Source organism: Diceros bicornis, chromosome 31 (genome assembly GCF_020826845.1).
Source record: "Diceros bicornis minor isolate mBicDic1 chromosome 31, mDicBic1.mat.cur, whole genome shotgun sequence".
NCBI lineage: Eukaryota > Metazoa > Chordata > Mammalia > Perissodactyla > Rhinocerotidae > Diceros > Diceros bicornis.
This window is the reverse complement of record NC_080770.1, coordinates 30483575-30509051: the sequence shown is the minus strand read 5'-3', so window position 1 is coordinate 30509051 and position 25477 is coordinate 30483575.

The window sequence follows — 25477 nt, the reverse complement described above, 5'->3', positions numbered from 1 at the left end:
AACATGATTTCACCCCACTTCCCAAATGGAATCAGAGGATACAACTGGGTTAACATCACTCTTGGAGCATATAAATTGGGACCTGGAAAGTGGAGTGATGGTCCACTGAGATTCTTAACACCATATCACATAAGTCCCCCTATAAGAAGGAGAGAAGGGTAGGACTCCAGAGTTCTCTACTCTAGGAGTAGCACAGAGCAAATGCAGGTAGCTGGGAAATTGGCACAGAGTTGTCGTATTCTATTATTTTGAGTTTTTTGTTTGTTTTTAATATTCCATCTATTTTTCTCTTATTAAAACTCAGAAAGATTGCATATTTCAGTTGAACCACATGGGTCGGCCAGAAAATGGAGATCAGCTGGCTATAAAACACTGAAAATATCCCATTTCCATAATGAGTTCTTAATATATTATGCATAGATAATGCTATAAGTACAATTAGAAATAATATAACCTAATTCTAAAGGGCACAGCTAAAAATTCCGTTTACTTGAATCTCTTTATCTTACCTAATATTTTAGTATTTCAATGTGACACAACAAATTTAGTATCTTGATAACAAATGTTTTTGTGACTCACTTTGAGTTTAGATAAGCTTATGTTTTTCTTTCATTTAATGTCTTGATTTCACTGCCAACTTAAGAAACATTTCTATAAAGACTTGATCATCCATAAAGTAACTATCATCTATCATGGTACTAAACATATTAGAATCAATTCATAAAGTCGATACTGTCTGCATAGCATGATATGCACTACATCATAGATACAAGTAAAACCACCATAAAAGAGGCTTATGTTTACAGCAATCTTTCATGTACAAGTCAACAATTCAAATGGTGTCACACATAGTAGATGAGAATCTCTAGCTAAACACTTATTTTTACAGGTTACCTCTATATTATTCTTCATGGAAGAGGATTCTCTAGCTCAGCAAAACTTCTGAATAATACAATGTTATTACAGTATTTACAATATATGGATTGTAACTTGAAAATTAGAACAGAATGCAATAGATCTGAACAAAGCTGTACTGGGCAACACATAAAATATGACAAAAATCACCATCTTGAATAATTATTTTGTCACAAGTGTGACATAAAAAATACATTTAGTAACATTTGTAAAGATTAAATATATTATTTTGTGTGTGTGAGGAGAGCAGCCCTGTGCTAACTTCTGTCAATCCTCTCCTTTTTTTGCTGAGGAAGACTGGCCCTGGGCTAACATTCATGCCCATCTTCCTCTACTTTATATGGGACTCCACCACAGCATGGCTTGCCAAGCAGGGCATCGGTGGGTGCCCGGGATCAGAACCGGCGAACCCCGAGCTGCCACAGTAGAGCCCCCACACTTAACTGCTTGCACCACCAGGCCGGCCCCAAGATTAAATATTTTCATGCCCTAATAAACACCTCTGTACAAAAGGTTGACTGTGATGCCTGCCTCTACAATCTAACATGGGTGGAAAATTTACAATAAAAGACCTTGTTTTATAATATTTACAAAAAGACCAAAGTGATTTTTTCACTTCCTGAGCAATACTGATTTGACCAGATGTTGAACTCAAACTGTTGACCTCTTAATATTTTCTAAAGATAATTTTCAAGTTCAAGAGTTTGGATAAACTTAGGCCATCCTTCCGGAGTGGGTTATCACACTTCTCTGTATCTGGGAGGTTTCCTCGAAAAGTGTCTATTGTCATTTCCACAGCAGTTTCTATTTTCCGACGTTCATTGAAAGGGAGTACTTAATCAAATTATAGGATATTGATAGTCTTCTTTGGAGATAGATAAGAATAAAACTCAGGTTTATCTCAGGGATACCAAAGCCTTTTTCTCAGATTCTTCACTTATTGGAAACCCAACATTTCAATATTGAGCTGCCATGACCGCGTGAAATTTGTGTTAACTACCATTACATCTTTAACTGTAATTGCTAAAATATGCCCCAGTGCAAGGAGGTGGCTATGCCCTGTTTTTTTTTAAAGCCCTCTATATCGACTATTTGCTTTTAATTTTTACAAAAACCCTATAAGACTGGTACTATTACTGTGCCGATTTCATAACCAAGGAAACTGAGGCTCAGAGAGGCATTATGTTACAAAAGTGGTAATTGGTGGACCTGGGATTCAAACCCAGGCCTGTCTTATGCCCTATTTTTCTGATTAGCCAGAGGGAATAGAGAATGTGGGTGATTAGTATATCCCCCGTGGTAATATACCTGGCAGTGATAGAAAACAATTCTATCAGGCATGCTATATGGAGAGGAAAAGATAAACCCATCTGATTAAGAGAGTGAATTTTCTTTAATTATGTTTTAAACTAACACTTTGTGTGACTTTTGAATTCTATTCCACAACATATTATGTTTATTTCAATCAAATTTCCAGCCAAATTACTTAATTTTCTTTTCCAAATAATACATTAGCATTCTAATTCCGGACGGATGGATTTTCTTCATCCTTGGTTTGATGTGTACCAGCACACTGCTGTGTTCCTTAGTTTGAAAAGTGTAGCAAAATGCCACACCACCAAGGATGCACAAAATTTCCTACTCACTAGATTAACATCACCAAAATATTACGAGTTAATATCACCTAGAGATAACTAATAAAATGTGTTATTTAATAATTTTGAGAGCAAATAAGATTTATATAGACAAAAGAGTGCTTTATTTTATGTTTAGTTATATGTATTACCTGACTCATTTTCCAAAGATAAATGAGATTGAAAGAATTAAAAAAAAAACTGAAATAAAAATATGAGAGAAATATGTCTCAGAGAAATATATCTCTTTTTTTTGTAGCTGCAATGACTGACTGACTAATTGTTTGCTCTTGTTTTCTGGTGGTCAAAGCAAAGAAAAAAACACAATCAAGTGTTGGAATCAACAACTCCATAACATTAAAACAAACAAGTTGTGCTAAAATCTTTAATTTCTTCGCATACTTTGTATCTGGATTTGTTGAGATTGGGTAATATAACATGGAGATTTGTATGGTTACAAAAGTTTTTTTTTTTTTCCTGCTATGTATAGTTTAAACTCTTAAAAAAAAAAAGATATATGCTTTAGCAGCAGGTTCACTAGCGTGTTTTATGTATTATTCTGAAAACCTCAACACAGGAATCATTACTTTTATTAGCTCACTCTATAGACTGCATTAGTTCTGATCAGTAATAAAGGGAAACAGAGTGAAAACATAAAATATCTTGTCTGTAGAAACACTGTGTAGCTACAAGCCCAAAAATCCTTTCCTTAAATTTCAGACTAAGTGGAAATAAAATAGGCCATTAAATAACGCTTTCATTCATTTTACTTACTGAGTGATTACTATGTTCTATGTACTCTTCAAGGAACTATGGAAATAACAACATACAAAAAAAGGTAAAGGCTGTTATATGTTCTTGTGGGGAGTAGGCATTACACTAAAAATACACATACCAAATATCAGATGGTTGATAATTGCTGCGGTGCAGAGAAAAATAAAGCAGGACGAGAGGGAGAAGAAGTACCAGTCAGTGGGGTAGGGTTATTTAACAAGGAGTAGTAAATCAAAAGTTGCACTGGATGGAAAGGAAACTTTATTCAAGACTATTCCAATAGGGGTCAATACTACAGTCATGCGTCGCTTAACGATTGGGATGTGTTCTGAAAAATGTGTCATTAGGCAATTTTGTCACTGTGGGAACATTGTAGAGTGCACTTATACAAACCTAGATGCTATAGCCTAGTACACACCTAGGATACATGGTACTAATCTTATGGGACCACCATCATATATGCAGTCTGTTGTTGACCGAAACATCACTATGCAGCAGGTGACTCTATTGCAATAGGGGAGAAATTTTGAACTCAACTGCACTGAAACAAAAGGTAGAAGAGTTTTTAAGCACTGGGGTAAGCTAGAGGTTTATCAACGTGATTAGGCAATTTGTGTTTGCTAATTGGTGCCTATGGAAGTTAGGATCCTACTTTCTCATAGAAACTAAGAGATAAGGCCCTACCTGTTATATTCCAAAGGGATGATAATGGCTATGAGGTCCTTGAGAAAGACATTCTTAGGTTGTAGAACCACGAGAGGCTGGGAGAAGATTCTCATCTGAAAGGAATAGAGAAAGAATTTACAATGGAAATTTTTCTAAGGTGTATGCTCTAAGAAAAGGGAGATCAGGGGCCCACAGTCAGGAAGAAGACTGTCTAAGGTTTAGTCAAGCCAAGGGGATTGTTAAGGGCAGCTTGATCTGGAGGCTGTAGTGATCATCCACATAAGAGATAATGGTGAATTGGACCAGATGGAGAAGAGCAAATATGGTGCAAAGTGACCAAATTTTGGATATATTCGGAAGAGAGAACTGATGGGATTTGCATGTATAGATAGCATGTGGAATATGAGCAGGAGAAAAGTAAAGAATATCTCCAACTATTTTGGCTGAGAAAACAGAAGACGTATGTTTGCTTTTACTGGGAAATGTAAAGATATTTGCTGACAAAATGCTGTCTGAGAAGGATAAGAAAGAAAAAAGTAAATTAGTATGCTTGGAAACACAAAACATGCATATCAATCATAGAGAAAAAAAAGACACTGGAAAATTCCCAACTGATTTTTTCTTTGACTCTTTATCACTTGTATAATTATGTTTTTTATATGTAAATGATGTCTTTTTTTTGTTTCCCCTTGAGCAAAATTCCATTCAATGGCCCTCAGTATCTAACATTTATTCAAAATTTGTGCGGTTCATTCAGAGAACCAACCAGAACATCTATTATAGATTAATTATAGAATGTAAATGCTCCACAGAAACACGCCATATGAAATTCATTTTGCACAGGCTGCGGGAAGAATTGTGCCTTCAGGAATTAAGTGGACTTTACATTAATGCATTTGTCATATGGATTATGATGTTACTTTAGGACGTTATTTGTATTTAAAAAAAAAAAGAAAAAAGAAACAGGAGAGAGATAAGATGGAAGGAGGAAACATTGACTGATGAGATGACGTACCTTTGAGGCAATAAAAGTTCCAGGTTTACATTTCCAGAAACCAGTCTCCCAATAAATTATTCATTAGTTAATGATTTATTTAAAATAAAATAATTTATTCATTAGTTAATATTTTTAATGGCTAAGAAAGTCACCTATCGTGAAAGATGAAATCACTATAATAATATATATCTTATAATTGTTTTTAAATGAAGGAGCTACATTGCTCTAAATATATATATTTACATATATATAAAACCTTCTCTATGTGATAACTATTTTGCATGTTGCTTAGCACATTGATGAGATCCAAAGAAATTCAGCATACCTGGAGCAGGTACTTCCCACTAAATAGGGTATCCAAATCCAGCCAGTTTCCAACCAATGCCAGGCATTAACAAATAATAATAAAACTAGGTTTTTTTGGCCTGGATTTTGGTCCATTTGCTGTTTTGTGGACTTCTTAGTTTTATAATTTTGCTGCTGTTATTTGTCATAATAACATGTATCCGTAAAAATAATCTCAGTGAATAAAGAGAGTAGAAGATTCACAAGAAAACACAATTTTAAGTCTCTGTGAAAGTCCATAACCAAAAGAAAACCACTCTCAATAGTTTTGCTTATTAGTTAATTTTTTATACTTTGTGTTGCCTGGTCTGTATTTTTAAATCTGGTTTTGTGTTGAAATTGTATTTCTTTCTTTTTTTTCTCTGCTGCTACTATGTCATGGGATCCTACAAGCTATGAACTCATACAGAACAGCAAGGTCATATTCATTCTGCCTCTTTAGCACTCACTTCTGCACCAGGCACAGGAAATATATTCAATAATATCTTCTCAATTATTGACGTGAATTATTCCTAAGAATGTGTAATACCAATGATTTTTTAAAGTGACATCTTAATTAGAATACTTTTCTACTTATAAAGTAATTTGTATTATTGTTGTCTACTTCTGTTGAGGATTGTGATTTGTAAGTATATATGAACTCGTGTTTCTCAAATTACCAATTTTTCTCTTTTTTGGGTTCAACTTGTTGCGAAAAATTTGATATAACATTACTTAGTTTCAACGCTCTCCACTTTAATTACTGGTTTGATTTATTTAGTACGTAGTGTGCACTCAGATTGATACAATTAAACTATGTATTTCACATATTTTATTTTTCAAATTTTTTTACCAATATCCTCTTCTGTAGCTACATTTACAGTACTGCTAAATTAAATTCCATAGTGTTATTTTTATCAGAGCTTAATAATGATCACTTTATGCCAGCTTACAAAAGTTATTTTGATTTACCTCTTAAAGTGTTGTGACATATGTCTTCGAACAATTTTTTCATGAAGACTTTTTAAGTAGTAATTTATCTGACCTCTTTCACATCTAATAAAGATAGTTTTTGCTCAAGTATGTTTGATGAAGTATTAGTCTGAATTTCTCTGCTGCTAATTCAATATCAATTATGCATTTATTTGATTTTGGTAAAATATTTAAAATAGTTCTTTGTCTTGTTTCATTCTCCATTAATTTCTACCTTTAAATTCTTTCCATCTCAATTTTTCGCCTTTCATTTTCTAGAACTCATAGTTTCCCGTAATACATTGGAAAAAGGGTGTTACTTTCTAAAATGCGTCATAGACTCTACATATGATCAAGTTTTCTTCTTGAGTGCTATGTTCTCTAGATTTAGCAGTGAAAAATCTAAGAACCTAGCTCAGCTTTCTTTAAAAGTTAGAAGTTAATCCCATCCTTGTTTTTCAGCTTTATTGAGATCTAATTGACATATAACATTATGGAAGTTTAAGGTGTACAATGTATTGATTTGATACGCTTATATATTGCAAAATGATTACCACTGTAGTGTTAGCCGACACTTGCATCACATCACATAATTACCATTTCTTTTTTGTGGTGAGAACAGTTAAGTTTTACTCTCTTAGCAACTTTCAGGTATATAATACAGTATATTAACTATAATTGCCATGCCGTACATTAGATCCCCACAACTTATTCAGATTGTAGCTGGAAGTTTGTACTCTTTGACCATCTCCCCTATTCTCCTACCTCTCAGCCCCTGGTAACCACCATTCAAGTCTCTGTTTCTGTGAGTTTGGCTTTTTTTGGATTCCACACGTAAGTGATATCATACAGTATTTGTCTTTCTCTGTCTGACTTATTTCACTCAGCAAAATTCTCTTCAGCTGCCTTACTTTTGTTATAATCAACACTGTTAGGTCTACTCCAATATGGATGCTGTATCACACATTCTATTGAAATTACTGTCTTAAGACCAGTGACTTCCATGTTGAAAAATTCAACAGACACTTCAACTACAATGATACTTGAGCTCTCAGCAGCCCATGTGATGATTAGCCAGTTTAATCTTAACACAGTATAGTTTTTTGATATCTTTGGCATCACAACCTGCTTTGATTTACATTTACATCTCTGGCCACTGCTTTTCACTTTCTTCCTCTACCTTTCTATTAAATATCAGATTTTCAGATTTTTCCATTATGTTGCAATTGTTCTACTCAGTCAGGAGTTTTCTCCCTAGGCTTCTAGTTCTAATTACACACAATTTAGCTTAGACTTGTCTTCTGAGATCTCTCAAATTTAACATGTCCAAAATTGCATTATATTTCCATCAAACTTTAAGGCCCCGGCAACATGTGTATTGCAGTAAACAGCTCCAACATCTGCAGCTTCTAAAACTAGTCGGATGGGAGTCATCTTTAACTATTTGCTCTTCTTTACTTTCCACACAAATTAATTCCGTTTACCTGAAAATAACTCCCTTTACACTCTTGTAGTTGGATAATCCTCCTCTTTCCTTAAAGTTGCAATTTAAATATTGCTTACTCTAACTCTATGCTAAATACTATAATAAAGTATTAGATTTGATGCGTGGCTCATAGTTGATGCTCAACATACGTTTTAATTTATTTATAATTTTTAGCATGATAGGAATCCAGAGAGTGGAAACTCATAAAGAGCTTATGGTCTCTAGAAAAACTTAATATCTTATCCTTAAACGGCTTGGAATTTGGAAGAGAATGGCACCATGGTCAAATCTATGTAAGGACTAAAGAAAAGGAACATAAAATGTGCTCTGCATATCCCGGTTCTTGACATTCTCTGTGTGCGATATTCATCATGCAGTCCTGTTTACTTTAGTATATTGAACAGCATGGATATGAGTCCTGAAACGAAGGAGGGACTTCCTACAAAAGAATGCACATTTATTAAGTGTCTCTTATATACTCCTTCAAAACACTATAAATAAACCAGCCACATTAGTCCTCAGAGCAACATTTTCAGATATATAATATGAATCCTTTTATCCATATTGGGAAATTTGGTTTCAGAAACATTAATTAACATTCTCAAGTATACATCCTACTCAACTGAATTTAAGACATAAATCAAAACACATTTAATTGTGAAAACCATGATCTTTATATTTTATTAGTGTATACTGGACTTTAATTCTTTTAACTTTTGGGGTTACTGAATTTTGATCATGGTATATATGGTATTGAGAAAAAGAATTTATTTCCTGCAAAACAGCTTCAAAATAGGTAAGAACTTCAATATATTCTATGTAACTTATACATATTTTACAAACTTTAGTTGAGTCTTTTCCCTCTTCTATGTCATATAACCAAATTGGATATTTCATAAATTAGATCTGGGGACAGTAATTTAAATATATATCAACCAGACACCAATTGCAATATTAAACAATTGAATGAATAAGAAGTAAATGCAACATAAATAATTCAACGTTCATTTTTTAGAATATTTTCTTCAACAATGAACAGGAGAAAACACTTAAAAATGCAGGGAACGTAAGGAATTGGAGAAAAATCAATGTTATAGTTTATTAATGGGTTTGGTAAATTGTACTTCCAAGGAAAGTAGAACAGGAAAGATAGAATTGGAATTAGTATTCCATTATGACATATTTTGTTAAACTTCCAAAGCTCTCAAGATTTTCTATTTCATCTGCTGATTTGAATTTTATATACTAATTTTGGAACTGTGACAAATCATAATTTAATATTTACAAAGTGTTTTACAATTAGTAATAACAGTATGTCAATTCAGTGTTAAGTTACTTGATTTTAAGTATATGGGTAAAACGTATGAGTAGTCAGTCCATCACAATAACTGATTTGATACGACAAAGTGGCTGTCTCTACCTACCCTACCTAAACTCTTAATTACTCAATTTATTCTGTCAAATTGGATAATATAATAGGAAAAAGTAACTATCAAGCTATTTAGCAACAATTAGACAACTAACATTCTTCAAAGAAAATGGAAGTTGTAAATGATTCTTGTCATACTTTTCAAATACATATATTAGTGTTGACTAGACTGTGAAAAATATTTAATTGTAAAATATAGTTTTTTTTCAGTTAACTGGAAATCCTCCTGAAAAATTAAATACAAATGTGACCTTACACAGGTTGCTATCTCTCCCTAGACCTTAGCTCTTCATTTTAAAATAAAATGGTTTGACCTGACCAGCGTTTCCCAATACAGTTTGTACATACTAGTCATGGGGAACACTCTGATAGAAAAAGGATTCCCTGGTCAAATTTGTTTTTAAAAGTATTTGTATCAATTCTCCTTTTGGTAAATCATAATGCATATTTTTAGTATTTTATGGAGCTTGTATTTCATTCAATAAACAATTATTGAGTGTTAATTATTTGCTAGGACTGTCATTTACATTATTTTTATAAAAGCTCTGAGACATACTAAAGCATAAAACAAAATACAACAAAATTAAGTACCTTTTAAATGATGCCACATGCACTACTTTTTTTTTTTTGTGAGGAAGATCAGCCCTGAGCTAACATCCATGCTAATCCTCCTCTTTTTTTGCTGAGGAAGACTGGCTCTGAGCTAACATCTATTGCCAATCCTCCTCCTTTTTTTCCCCAAACCCACAGTACATAGTTGTATGTTGTAGTTGCACATTCTTTTAGTTGCTGTACGTGGGACGCGGCCTCAGCATGGCTGGAGAAGTGGTGCATTTGTGCGCGCCCGGGATCTGAACCCGGGCCGCCAGCAGCGGAGCGCACACACTTAACCACCAAGCCACAGGGCTGGCCCCACATGCAGTACTTTTTAAGGTTATTTGATCATACAAAACATTTGTAATCATGGATCACTTCTCATTCTCTCTGTCCCTCGATGGAACATATAGTGGGAAATACCGGATAATCTGTAAACCCCATCCTAGTTCAAAATGTTATGCTAAGTAATACCAAAAGCCACCTCTATGTCATTACATATTTGTAACATGCAACAGGACCCAGTATATAGCTGTTTCCTTTTACCTTTTCCTTCAGAAAAAGGAGCCCATACCAATCATAGGGCTTTCAAATCTTTGCAATGTAAGTGGCAGATTCATGTTTCTGTGATAACATATTACATTCTAACTCATCTGTTTTTGCATTGTCATCAAATACTGTACCACTATTCATAGACTCATATCATTGTTCATAAGAAAGTGCAGACATAAAAAACATATGTTGTCTGAGTCTCTAAGTTTTAACTTCTACATGGTTTATGCTTTATCCTATTTGGTTTATTTTTCATTTATTCATTACATATTTTTTCTTTTATACCTTGTTCATCAAAAGATCATATACACACTTCAAATTCCACTAGAAGTTCTCTGAGCTTCAGTACTCACCCATAGTTTGAGAGAGTAATAATAGCAGATAACATATGCCACAGCGACACTAAGAAGGGCAAATACATCAAGTTATTTCATCTTTATAATAACTCTAAGAGTCAGATTTTGTACCAAAGTTATTTATTTACTTATCTTGGAGAATTGTTATGAGAATTTTGGGGGGTAAAATGTGCATAAATCATCCACCATATGAAATTCTTACCGCATGGCAGATAGTCAAGTGGTGATGATGTGATGATGACGACTATGATGATTTTGAATCACTTGACATAAACCATCCTTACTTGGACTCTGTTGATTGTAAAAGTGCAGTTAGTTTGAAACAACCAAAGCAATCTGGTCAGACCTATGCCAAAAGCACATTGGCAGGTGATTACATTGTTTTACTTCTGTTATTCCCAATGCTATTCCCAAAAAACTGAGAGATTTGTGTGAGGGAAGATATTGACTTCAGAACCAATATTTAATAATAATTAATTCCTCAGAGCATCTCAATTAAGACAGTTTCTGGAGTTCTGAAAAGTTTTACAAGTCTATGTATGTTTTGGTCAAAAAACTGTAGATTCAGAATCTTATAGGAGGATAAATTCATTGACCCTAGGAGATAAGCTGAACACACTATACTATTAAACATTTCTTTTTGTGTGTGTGTGTGTGTGTGAGGAAGATCAGCCCTGAGCTAACATTCATGCCAATCCTCCTCTTTTTTTCTGCTGAGGAAGACTGGCCCTGGGCTAACATCTGTGCCTATCTTCCTCCACTTTATATGGGACGCCGCCGCAGCACGGCCTGACAAGTGGTGCCTCGGTGCGCGCCCGGCCCCAGAACCCCGGCCGCCAGCAGCAGAGCGCGCGCACTTCACCACTATGCCACGGGGCCGGCCCCTATTAAGCATTTCTTGACTTTGTATTCTGACCGAATTCAGCCAAAGTTATCACTTTTGCTCATTTTTTTCTCTCTTTATTTCCCTTCTAGAATTTTCACCAGTGTTCCTCCACCCCTATCTGAGTGTGAAAGGTGAAGCATAGTCCAGGGAGCAAAAACTCGTGTTCTCAGTACTTAAAATTGCCACCAAGTACCACTGATATTTAAATTCACCATCTGCATAACACTCACCCTCCTCCCTCCAAGTCCTATTTAGGTCTCTTATTCTTTTTGCATCCATCTACTCTAAAATTTGCTACAACAGTTTTATATAAAATGCTATAGCTAGGAGAGACAAAAATAAAGCCTGCTTACAGAAAAAAATTGATTCATCAATGCATATTTAATAAGAAGATAAACTGGCATAGCAGGTCAACTAACTTCCATGCAAAAAATCTTCAGGAAGCAGAACAATGCCTAAAGGTACTACAAAGAGTTCAACTTTCCAAGGAGTAGAATCTTCTGCACTTTGGAAACTGATGCCTCATTTTCCATTCACTGCAGACAGTGCACATTTGATATTGGATTGTCCCACAAATCAAGTTTAAGAATTGTTCTAAGCATGCCAAAGACAGTATCTAATTTATGGAGACTACACCTACCAAGCGGAAAAGAACAATCAAATAATTACAATGCATTATGACATAGTTAGGTATAAATAGTAGTATGGAAGCTAAACAGATTATACAGTTTATTTTTCAGAGTAGAAACAATAGCATAGGATAGATAAGAACTTTTCATCAAGTGGCCATTTGGTCTGTATTCTTAAGATATTAATTGAACTTTACCAAGAAGTGAAAGAAAGATGAATATAAAGGGAAAATCGTTTAAGTAGGAAATCTCTTGCCATGTTTTGAAAAAGGTACATGGACTTTAGGAATAGGTTGAAAGTAGGAAATTCGTGTACTGTTTATGTTGAGTAAGCATAATGAAAGGAAGACTTTTTAATATTATTATTTCATTACATTTCTTCCATTGTACTTGAGGTAATGTATGTGAACATTAAATTCATTGATATGTGAATATTGTTAGAGCAGTGCCTAGCACCCAGTATTATATAAGTATCATTGCTACCATTATTAGTGTTATTATTCTTATGAGTAGTAGACTTCTATTTTTTGGTTCATAATCTTGAAAAATAATCAAAGTGAGTGTTTTTAAAACTACTTAAATTCTAACATAACTAATTCAGATTGGTCTTTTCTTCCTATTTTTCTAAAGCAGTGAAGAAAGAATACAGTATTTGTTCATGGAATTTTAAAAAATATGCCCATTTATTTATCTAAATTCCTACTGCATAGATTTTATATAATATATTGACGTTTTAGTTTTAAGTTTCCTAAAAATGAATAAGCCATTTGAATATCATCTGGCAGTGGCTATTGGATCAGTTTCAAAATCCTTTGTGAAAACCACATGGGAAAGGGAAGTGAACACAGAAATTAAATATTCAATTAGAAAGATTATGGCAGATGACCTTAACAAAGATATGTTGATATGACCAACAGTCTCCTAAGAGATGCCTTTGAATTTCCTGCATTATTGCAGTCTCTAAAAGAGAATGTTACTATTTTTTCTGAGCTTCATGTCATTCACAAGGGCAGGTGTCTTCTAGTTACATTAATGCAGGTTAAAGGGCAGAGTGATCATAAGCTGCACAGTTGGTTGAAGAAATCTAATTCAGGTTCCTGAGGAACCAAGCTTGTATTTTTCTATGGTCACCTCTTGTCAGCATCTTTTTACAGGAATTTTCCCAGACCATTAGTTTTATGGGTTAATGCCAGGTGGCATATTCCCTCTTTACCATCTGGGAATATCTGAAAACAGGACAAGTACAGGCTTATAGTATGAAGTTGAAATAACATTTATTATATAATTCTGATATCCAAATGAGAGACTGTACTTTGAGAATTCCCGGGATGATTCTCCAAAATATTTGACATTCTAGAGAGAGCTCCTCTTCATTTAAGATCAATAACATTCCAACTATCCCAGAGCCACAGAATTTTCTGACCAGGTTTTTTACCAAACCTTGTTTGGGGTGTCTTTAATGGCGTTTGCTGCTCACTTCTTCCTCAGTGCTAGTCCTTACACACTGCATGCGTTGAGTAAGGGAACAAAGCAAAAACAGACAAAATAAAATTCTCCCCAATTGCCTTATTTTCTCAATTTCTCTCTGTTCTTTCTTTTTTTTCCTCTCTCTTTCTCTTTCACTCTTGATTTCTACTCCCTCTCCACAGTTTTCATATTCTGTGTGACTTTGATCTTCCTGGAGCCCATTGTCCTCTGAGATACCTAAATCCATCAAAATTCATTAGTCATATTATTGAGAATATCCACTCATCGATTTCAATGCAATGTAATGAAATTTATTTTCATTTCTTTTTGGTCAATATCTTTCTCTAATTTACCACCCTGAGGTCTCTAACTCCTTTAGTTACTTCTAGTTTCTTCAGAAGTCAACTCTCCAACTAAGCACATTCCCCATTTCACAGAAACAGGTCCCAAAACTTGTGCCTGTGCGTTTTAAGTCATCTCCTGACTGTTGAGTTATGATTTGTTTACCACTCAGTTTGAGAGGAAACTCAAGTCCAAAAATTAGTTAAGTATTTCCATCATCATCATCGTCATGATCATCATCGTCACCACTTCTAACATTCATCAAGTAATTACAACAAGCCAGGCATTAGGTAAAACATTCATTAAAACTTAATGAGGCAGGGATTAGTATTCTGCCCATTGTAGAGGTGTGAAAACTGAGACTTAGAGAGGTAAGTAACTTATGCAAGGACAGATATCAAACAAGAGCCTCAGCCACAAAGTGTTTTCAAGTCTATACGGCACCACAATATGAGCTCTTAACAATTATGTGATATGGCTTCAGATTGTGGCTATTTTATTTCTTAACTGATAGATACATTCTTTTAACCCATACACAAGTTGGCTAATCAATAGTAGACATACATTTTTTTCCTGAAATTTTTAAAACTGTAAGTTGTGTTAAGAAAGATGATCTTGTAAAACCGAAACAAAAGATTTATACTAAGGTTGCCGTGAAGATCTGTTCTGAAGGAAGTAAGTGAACTGAACAACTTCTTATTTGGGGTCCAAAAACCAAAACAGTCTATCCATTTTTATATCATGTGTATTATACTTCTAAATTGTTTTTAAGTACTGGAAAATAATAGGCAAAATTATCTTGCCAGACAAGCGGTTGAAAGAACAACTGATTAATTAGTTGATTATTTAGTACGACAACTTTTTTTTTTTTTTTTGGTGAGGAAGATCAGCACTCAGCTAACATCTGATGCCAATCCTCCTCTTTTTGCTGAGGAAGATTGGCCCTCAGCTAACATCTGTGCCCATCTTCCTCTACTTTATATGGGACGCCGCCACAGCATGACTCTACAAGTGGTGCGTTGCTGCCTGCCTGGGATCCGAACCAGCGAACCCCAGGCCGCTGCAGCAGAGTGCATGAACTTAGCCGCTTGCACCACCTGGCCAGCCCCTAGTATGACAACTTTTGGCTTAAAAGTTTTAGAAATACCTTTAGGAGAAAAATTTTCATAAGTGAAACATATATGCTTCATTCTGAGGAGAAATAAAGGCTCCAATGCAAAAGAAAACAAAATATTTGTCATGAAAAATACCTAATTGTTCTGGAAATGTTGTACCTAAAAAAATATGGTGAATTTCTTGAATACCTACTGTATACACTATATGTTACGTAATAAATGACTTTAGTTTGCCATAAAATACAAAAAAGTGATTTCATAGATTTTTTTTTAATTACATGAGCAAAAAATTGTATGAATTATCCAATTTCACAGAATTAACAACTAGAAAAAGTTTCAGGCTTCAAACCCTTTTTAAAAATCTTAATCCTCCCTTATGCTTTGACGATAAGCACCTGAGACAGCAGCCACTGATTGAGCACTTTCAACCTGGCAGTAAATATGCTAAATCTTCCATGTCTGTTATTTTACAATAAACCTACACAGCAGGTATTTTATGGTAAAGGAAAGTAAGATTCAGATGAGTTAGTCTGAGGTGACTCCAGTCCTCTCTCCTCAGAAAGCCTGTATTCCAAACCATTTAAGCATGCCCTGTGGGGCTGGCCCCATGGCTTAGGGATTAGGTGCGTGCGCTCTGCTACTGGCAGCCCCGGTTCGGATCCCGGGCGCGCACCGACGCACCGCTTCTCCGGCCATGCTGAGGCCGCGTCCCACATACACCAACTAGAAGGATGTGCAGCTATGACGTACAACTATCTACTGGGGCTTTGGGGAAAAAAGAAGGAGGATTGGCAATAGATCTCAGAGCCAGTCATCCTCAGCAAAAAGATTAGGATTAGCATGAATGTTAGCTCAGGGCTGATCTTCTTCACAAAAAAAAAAAGAAAAAAAAAGGAAAAAAAAAAGAAGGGATGGCAGTTTGGGGAAGGTGGAGGGGAAAAAAAAAAAAGCACGCCCTGTACAGGATCAATACACCTATTGATGTTCTATTTGCTCAGAACATAATGAACCTTCTGTAGAAGAAATCAAAATCACACTCATTTTTTTCCTCACAAACAGAATTTCAGAAAGTTTGCCAGCGTAGACATTTTTTTTCTTGTGATTAAACAAGTTTATGTCTCTTGATACTCAGCCTGAATGACTCTAATGATCTTGAATATAACCCAGGTTTCAAAATATATATATATATTTTAGGGAACATGGGGATAAAATCTCTTCTCTGCCCCTGCTGATTGAACAGCTGTATAAAGTTACAGAAACCATTATTAACTCAGACAAGTATGTCCTATCTATCCTCTATTTTCCTGCATTCTTAGCAGAGTTCTGATTATATAATTTAAGAAAACAGCAAAAAACTCCTGTTCATGGAAGACTGTAATTAATTAGGCCTTAAATATCAAGCTTTTACTCTGCTGACAATAAAGCATCTTTTATTATGATGTATTTGCATTTCCAAATATATTGCCATTCTATTCACAATTTGTGAGCCTAATAAACTTAAGATTTAGCACTAAACTCTTAAAAACTACAAATATTATATGTATTCATAAAATGAGAAGAAGATCAACTGACATGTTCCTAAGATCTTTAAAAAGCTGCTGAGATACATTGAATATGAATGTTCTTACGGGGGGGGGGGTGTATTCATCATTGTAAAATCTCTATTCTCAAATCAAAATTGATTTTAACAAAAACAAGATGTAAAAGTCTAAAATTTCTCTCTAACATTATTCTTTCCTACATTATTAAAGTATCAAAAATAATTGTTTTAGTTAATAACACTGGGAATCGAAACAATAATTATCAGTAGGTGAAAATTGCAATCCACATTTATTTAGAAGAGTAAGACAGAAGGCAAAATTTAATGTTTATGTAGCACTTATTTGAGACATGTGACATGCTTTATATATTCTCCCTGATGGAATATGGTGATACTTTTCCTTCTGCACAAAGCAATCTAATGCTCAGTAAGTAGTTCTTGTAGTCCTGTGAAGATGAGTTTTTGATCATGACAGTGTTAGCACTGCACAGGACCTTGGACATCATTTTACCAGACTCCTTCATTTGCTCCTTAGAAAGCCGAGACCAAGTGACTTTGTCTAACCCGGTGTTGTGTTCAAATAAGGCATTCAGGACCTGGCCTCAGTGAGATCACCTGAAAAGAGAAGGTCCTGTAAAACTGGGTCATACACCATATTCGTGAAAATTCTTTCAAAAGAGTTTGCGATAAAAATTAGGGATAAATATGAGTACATCAATCGATCATCAAAACCAAGCATTTCATTTTAGAAATTGATCTCATATCATGGTCTCTGTGTCAGTCAGGGTACTACCTTCCACAACAGAAACAGACTGTATCTATCTGTCTCTCTCTCTCTCTCTCTATCTATCCATCCATCCATCCAACGTATTTAATAATACATATAATTAATTTTATATATAAAACTTGTAATTACATATAAATACAGCAAATGACAACAGAATGTTTTTTATTGAGGTCTATTTGCATTTCCAAATATATTATCGCTATTCACAATTTATGTGCCAAATCCACTCATGATTTTGCACCAAACCAACTTATAAAAACTAGCAATGTTATGTATACTCATATATATGAAATATATACATATATTTCAATGATTTTTCATATATTCACGGATTTGTGCAACCATAATCACCACAATTTTAGGATACTTTCCTCCCCTCAAACAGAAACTCCATACCATTTAGTTACCACTCCCCTATTTACCCATCACTCCCAGCCCTAAGCAATCTCTAATGTAGTTTCTTTCTCTACAGATTTGCATATTATGGCAGTCCCTATAAACGTAATCATATAATATGTGTTATTTGGTCACTGCTTTCTTTCACTATGCATCATGTTTTCAAGGTTCATCCCTGCTTTAGCCAGTCTCAGTACTTCTTTCTTTTTCATGGCCTAATAGAATCTGTTGTATGATATATCAGACAGGATTCTCCAGAGAGACAGAAACAATAAGATATATATTGTTTCTAAATATATATGTAATATATAATATATACATACTATGTATAAATATATAAATACATGTCAATAAATATAAGTGGTTTGTTTAAAGGAATTAGCTCAGGTGATTGTAGGGGTTCACCTGTCTGAAATCCATAGAGAAGGCAGTGAGACTAGAAACTCAGGCAGGAGTTGGTATTGCAGTCTTGAGGCATAATTTCTTCTCCAGACATCCTCAGTTTTTTCTCATAAAGCCTTCTAACTGATTAGATGAGGCTATGCACACTATGGAGAGTAATCTCCCTTATTTAAAGATTGTAGATGTTTTAGGCTGAGTTGTGTCCCTCCAAAACTCATATGTTGACATCTCAACCCCTAGTACCTCAGAATGTAACTGTGTTTGGAGATAGGGAGTTTAAAGAGGTAATTAAAGTTAAATGAGGTAGTATGGGTGAGCCCTAATCCATACGACTGTATTTGGAGATAGGGCCTTTAAATAGCCGATTAAGTCAAAATGAGCCCAAGAGAGTGGGGCAGTAATCCAATATGACTGGTGTCCTTATAAGAGACACCAGGGATATAGGCATACAGAGAACAGGCCACGTGAGGACACAGTGAGAAGACAGCTAACTACAAGCCAAGGAGGCCTAGGAGAAACCAATCCTGCCGACACCCTGATTGTGAACTTGCAGCTTCTAGGACTGTAAAATTAATTTCTGTTGTTTAAGCCAGTCTCTTGTGTTTTGTTATAGTAACCCTAGCAGATGGCCTTTGGGCTGGAACTCCAACACGGGCTCTTTCTTGTGTCTCCATAATCTCAAGAGCCAATTCCTTAAAATCACTCTCTCTCGCTCTCTCTGTATATAGATAGATAGATAGATAGATAGATAGATAGATAGATAGATCGGCAGGCAGGCAGGCAGACAGACAGATGGATAGACAGAGAGATATACATGTAAATAACCAATATATGCTATTGTTTCTATTTCTCTGGAGAACCCTGACTAATGCAGTAGATGTTAACTACATCTACAAAACACCTTCACAGCAACAACTAAGTTGGTGTTTAATTGAATAGCTTGGAACTATAGCCTAGCCGAGTTGACACATAACACTAACTCACATTTGGATTTACCACACTTTATCCATTCATCAATTGATGGACATTTGGGTAGTTTCCACCATTTGGCTATTATGAATAATATTTTATAAACATTCACATACAAGTTTTTATCTGGATATTGGTTTTCATTTCTCTTGGGTATATGCATAGCATTGGAACCACTGAGTCATGTGGAAACTCTGTGTTTAACCATTTGAGGAAATGATAGACTGTTTTACAAAGTGGCTGAACCACTTTATATTCCCACCCTCAGTGATATTGCAGTTGGGATTGTTTTCTTAATTACATTTTCGGATTTTTCATTGCAAATGTAAAGAAATACAGTTGATTTTTGTAATCTTGTATCTACAATCTTGCTGAATTTTTAAAATTTCTACTAGTATTTTCATGGATTCCTTGGAATTTTTATTTAGATTGTCTTTTTCTTCTTAAGTCAGTTTTAGTAGTTCATGCCATTCTAAGAATTTTTCCATTGCATCTAAGCTGTCCAATTTATTGGCATGCAATTGTTCAGAGTATTCTTTTATAATGTTTTAATTTGCGTAAGGTTAATAGTAATGCCCCTTCTTTCATTTCTGATTCTAGTAACTTGAGTCTTTTCTCTTTTTTTCTTGGTCAATCTAGCTAAAGGTTAGATAACTCTGTTGATCTTTCAAACAACCAGATTTTTATTTTATTGATTTTTTTCTCTGTTATTTTCCTGTTTCATTAATTTCTGTTCTAATCCTTATTTCTTTTAAGTTTAATTTGCTCTTTTTTTGATCAAAAAGGGCAAAACTCTAGGGTAGTGGAACATTCTCCAGTTTTGAATGTGCTCTCTTTCCTAAACTGAATCTTGGTTCCATGAATGTTTGTTTTATATTAATACATTAAATGATATATTATTTGTTGTTAATGGAAAAGACAGTGTAAGTCATAGTAATAATCATGCTCCCTCCATCCAGAATCATGTATGACATATAAATAGTTCCAGGTAGTTAGCCAAACTTCACATAAGATCAAAGTATCATGAAATCAAACTGAACTGTTGATTAAACAACTGTGTCTCGTATCCATTCAGGGCATCCTTCCAGAAGAAAAATGCTTTAGGATTTTTGGAGACTGAGTGTTGAAAAACATCATTCAAAGTCCATGAGGTAAAGTTGTACTTTATTTTTCTATGGAATTCAGTGTAAATGTCCAAAGAATGAAGCCACATTCCCAAAACATTGGTTAGCCATCTGAAAGATTCACAACTTTCATTATTATTGCCCATGATAGTGGTCATTAAATGAAGATAGCCTTGCCCATTATTAAACTCCTTTACTTGGGTTAAAGCAGAGATTCAAATATATATATTTGAATATATGTATATATATATATATGCCATTGTATATCACTCATGCTTATCATTTCATGTACTAGAATCCTTATACAATCTGTCTTTCTCAAATTTTGCTACATGTAACTCTTGAGACTGTAAAAATGTAGCAGCCACTTAAAAAACTACTACAATAGGTAACATAATCTCCATTGTATAGGTGAGAAAACTAAGGCAGAGAAGTTAAAGCAATTTGCTCAAAGTCACAGGGCTATTACACATGGTGATGATATTTGAAACCAGCAGTCTCATTGCAGAATCTGTAATCATAACCATTATACTATACTGACTCAAAACATAAATCCTGAAGCATCAATATTATTTGAAGATTTTAGGGAAACACACTACTTTTACATTAAAATAAGCAAAGATATATTATGGAGCAGAATGCAAAAGTTTGAGAATTTTTAATATGAACAAAGAGACTTCAAAGAATGTTTGTTCTTATATCTGATTTGCTTCAGGCTAAGGCACTTGATCTTAGAGGGGGTATGCATTCACTGTCCTGTGCCGATGCAAGTAGTTCAGTGAAAACATGAAAATTATTACATTATACAAAGTCTTTGCTTGCTATGTGTTGAGTCTGTTAATATTTATAACTGTATTTATAACTTTGGTGTGGTTAGACCAAACTCTTCAAAACTTAGGTAAAAATAAAAATACATTGAAGGAATACAGAAGTATATCAACACAGTTGCATCGCAAGACTGCATTATCTAAGTTGGTGATTTCACTTCTCTACCAGAATCTCAGTAATTTCACAGGCTTCATGGGACTTCAAAGGGAATCATTGCCACCAAGAGGACGTCAGGAATTCAGATTCCTGGATTCCCCCCAGTTACATTGAGGTGGGCAGAAAGCTGAGATTTGGAGCCCAATGCCATCAATTCTAAATTTGGCAAATGACACAAAAGTTGCTTTTAATGCTTTGGGTTGTGAACTCTATGACTTGCAGAAAGCACTTTCTCTCCCCAGTTGAATGTAGAAGATTTTGTCAATTAGGAACTCACTGTACTGAAACTATGGACTTGTTCTAAATAACAGAATATGTCTTTTTATCCTAAATGTCTTTGATTGTATGTTTCTGAGGTTTCCTTCCATCACTAGGAGGCTTGGTTACCACAAGGAAAAGGTGAGAAAGTCTGGTTAATAACAGCCAGTCAGAATTCTTAGACATATCCAAAATAACTTTGACCAAGAAATATATTAAATGTATGTATTCCCAGACATAAAATGAATATATTTGTACATTCAGAGGGGCCAGATGGTCAGGTGTCAATCTCTGAGTTTCAGTTTTCTCATTTAAAAAATGAGGATTTTATTGCATGTATAAGGTTTTGACATAAAATTCATATTAAAAAAACAACAGATAGTACTTGCTTGTTGTATAAATTAATTAGGTATACTTAATGTATTTACATATTTACACAAATTCAGCTCATACAAATAGAAGAGTCCACATGACAATTAAGAAATTTATAAAGATTTTAATCATTATCATCACGAAGTAGCTAAGGCATATAATTTAACGGTATTTTTGATACTACATACCACAAACACTACCAAAAAATTTGCAACCGTGTGTCATCATCTCATTTTTATAAACAATAACAATGAAATTTAGAGAGTTTCAAAATTCTATGACTAAAGTTCACGCTCTGAGTTCACAGAGGATGAATTTGAACCCATGACAGTCTGATTCCCAAATCTTTGTTCTTTCTAATGAACTTTCAATAACTTGGGAATATAGGAAGTGTTTTTCTCTTCTTCCTAAGTGATCAATCTATCATAAAGTGTTCTCACAGGTAATTACATGAGTTAACGCAACTATCACTAAGGCCAGAGGTATAAATGTTCTGAAGCATAAAATTATTCTGAAATTGTAAATGAAACTGTCAATCCATGAGGCATTTTGGTGTCCTAGACAATAAAGAACAAGAGATTTTATATCCTTCAACTTTACTAAATCCATTCATTAGCTTTTATAGGCTAATAATGAACCATCAGAAAGAGAACGTAAGAAAACAATCCCATTTACAATTGCATCAAAAAGAATAAAATACATAGGAACAAATTTAACCAAGGAGGTGAAAGACCTGTACACTGAAAACTATAAGACACTGATGAAAAAAATTGAAGAAGACACAAATAAATAGAAAGATAATCCATGCTCATGATTTGGAAAAAATAATCTTGTTAAAATGTCCATACTACCCAAAGTAATCTACAGATTCAATGAAATCCCTATCAAAATTCCAATGGTATTTTTCACAGAGCTAGAACAAATAATTCTAAAATTTGTATGAAACCACAAAAGACCATGAATAGCCAAAGCAATCTTGAAAAAGAACAAAGCTAGAGGCATCACACACCCTGATTTCAAACTATGCTACAAAGCTATAGTAATCAAAACAGTTTGATATTGGCATAGAAATAGACACACAGACCAATGGAACAGAATTGAGAGCCCAGAAATAAGCCCACACATACACGGACAATTAATTTACAACAAAGGAGCCAGGAATACACAATGGAGAAAGGATAGTCTCTTCAATAAATGGTGTCGGGAAACCTGGACAGTCGTATGCAAAACAATGAAACTAGACCACTATCTTACACCATAGACAAAAATTAACTCAAAATAGATTAAAGACTTGAATGTAAGACCTGAAACCATAAAATTCATAGAAGAAAACTTAGTCCATAAGCTCCTCGATGTCAGTCTTAGCAATGTTGTTTTGAATCTAACTCCTTTCAGGCAAGGGAAACAAAAGCAAAAATAAACAAATGGGATTACATCAAACTAAAAAGCTTTTGCACAGCAAAGGAAACCATTAACAAAATGAAAAGGCAACCTGTTGACTGGGAGAAGATATTTGCAAATCATATATCCAATGTATATGCAAAATATATAAAGGACTCATACAACTCCAAAATAAACAAATAACTAATTAAAAAATAGCCAAATGATCTGAATAGACCTTTTTCCAAAGAAGACATACAAATGGCCAAGTACATAAAAAGATATTCAAAATCACTAATTATCAGGGAAATACAAATCAAAACCACAATGAGATATCACTTCACACCAGTTAGAATGGCTATTATCAAACAGATAAGAAATAACAAGAGTTGGAGAGGATGTGGAGAAAAAGGTACCCTCATACACTGTTGATGGAAATGTAAATTGGTGCAGGCACTATGGAAAAAATTATGGAGATTCCTCAAGAAATTAAAAATAGAGCTACCATACAATCCAGCTATTCCACTTCTAAATATTCATCTGAAGAATACAAAAACACTAATTTGAAAAGATGCATTCACCCCTATGTTCATTGCAGCATTATTTACAATAGCTAAGATATGGAAACAACCTAAGTGTCCATCAATCAATGAATGGATAAAGAATGGATAAGGTATACACACACACACACACACACACACACACACACACACACACACATATAGTGGAATACTCCACAGCTGTAAAAGAGAGGGAAATCTTGTCACTCCTGACAACATGGATGGACCTTGAGGGTATTATGCAAAGAGAAATAAGTAGGATTGAGAAAGGCAAATACTGTATGATGTCACTTATATGTGGAATTAAAAAAAAACAAATAAACAAAACAAAACAAAAATAAACTCGTTGATGCAGAGAACAGATTGGTGATTACCAGAGGAGAAGGGGGTTGGGGGGGGTGAAGTGAAGGGGGTCAACTGTGTGATGACGGATGGTGACTAGACTTATGGTGGTAACCACTTTGTAGTGTATAAAAAAATTGAATTATAATGTTGTACACCTGAAACAGATAAAGTTATATAACAATTTTACCTCAATAAAAAAAGAGAAAATAGGAGTTTATTTGACAATTATTTGTAGCCTCAGTGAATTCTATAGCATGGTATCATAGCTGATGAATCTACCATTTAGATTTTCTAGATTTGTATGTTGGAGTAATCAAATTAATAGTTTCATAAATAGAGTTTTTGAAGTTTGTGAGCAACATTTTAGTAAGTTTAGGTTGAATTCAGATAGAAAACAGTGAGCCTGAGGGAGAGCTTAAATATTCTAGCTGATCTTTGGAGAAGTCATCTTAATAGTAATTTTAATATTGATGTTAGTAAGAATGCGTTCTATAGGAACTCTTTATGTTCTGGGCAATATTCTGAGTCTGGCAGGTAAAGTTCACCATTCTCATTTTAAAGGTGAAGAAGCTAAGGCTCCTAACGATGAAGTAATGTGCCTGTTATCTTGGGATGTTGAAGTAGTAAAGCTTATCTTCCCTCCTTTAGCTTTATCCATCACATTGTAAAAGGGTAAATTAGGGACTAACTTGATCCACACAACATTTATATTCTGGTTCTAACAATAAATACGCAGATATGAAGTTTACATCACAGGGCTATTACATCTTAGGCCATTTGAATTGTTCGTTGCTTAAATATTTGTGAGGAAAGAAACCCCAGAGACCCTTTAATATGCAAGTGGCAATCTGAGATACACAAGTTAGATCTGGGTGGAAATATACAGAAATGTACTAAATGACATTATTATCAGATGAATATTGCATAACTTTTGCAAGAGAAATGACTGATTATAACAAAACATTATTCTTCAAGCTAGGGACTCCCAGATCTTTTTTTAGCTGCCCAGGTTTCCTTCAGATGCTTCAAGGATGAAGAAATGTTTGAAAGCAAGTACATATTTAAATTTAAATTTTTCCTACGTGTCATCATTGCTTTCTTTGTGTGGAGCAAGAGAGGAAATAAATATTTTAACGTCTAATTTCAGTGTGATCCATTTTACCGGTAGAGTTTTCCCGGCATCATGGAGTTATGGCAGAGATTAGCAAGTCTTCTAAAATGC